This window comes from Schistocerca gregaria, unplaced genomic scaffold (assembly GCF_023897955.1).
Source record: "Schistocerca gregaria isolate iqSchGreg1 unplaced genomic scaffold, iqSchGreg1.2 ptg000199l, whole genome shotgun sequence".
NCBI lineage: Eukaryota > Metazoa > Arthropoda > Insecta > Orthoptera > Acrididae > Schistocerca > Schistocerca gregaria.
In genome coordinates this window covers 990,462-991,272 of record NW_026061737.1, presented here as the reverse complement: position 1 = coordinate 991,272, position 811 = coordinate 990,462, and positions in this window count along the sequence as shown.

The window sequence follows — 811 nt, the reverse complement described above, 5'->3', positions numbered from 1 at the left end:
TTTTTATGGAATCGACTTAAAGCCAGATCGTCACATTGGCCGCTCTTCTCTCTGAAACGGTTACATTTATAGTCTGCAAAGAGATGTCGCATGCTGCAGTATGCGGAGACACTGAAAGCACCATAGTAGAACACAGAAGAAGCTTCTAAGTTGATGTAATAGCCAGTAAGATAAAGTACAATTCAAGTTTTAGGTATTGATTATTCACATTTTAGCCGGCTTTCCTGCCTTATACATGATCTAGGACCTTAAGATTTTCATTAAAGGAGGACTAGCAGCCGCGTTGCTCGGCAGAATGGGAAAAATGATCATATGTAGTAACAACCTGAGAAATCCGTCCGTTTTCGTTATTTGTTATCGAATCGACTTAAAGCCACATCGTCACATCGGCCGCTCTTCTCTCTGAAACGATACATTTGTCGTCTGCAAAACTAGGACGCGTGCTGCAGTAAGCGGAGACACTAAAAGCACCGTAGTAGAACACAGAAGAAGCTTCTATGTTGATGTAATAGACAGTAAGAAGTAGTACAATACACGTTTTAACTATCGATTATTGCCTTTTGAGCCGGCTTTGGTGCCTTGGACATGAGCTAGGACCTTATGATTTTGCATGAAAGGAGGACTAGCAGCCGCGTTGCACGGGAAAATGTGAAAAGTGTTCATATGTAGAAAAAACCTGAGAAATCCGTCCGTTTTCGTCATTTGTATTCGAATCGACTTAGAGCAAGGTCGTAACATTGGCCGCTCTTCTCTCTGAAACGGTTGTACTTATCGTCTGCAAAGCTATGTCGCGTGCTGCGGTATGCGGAGA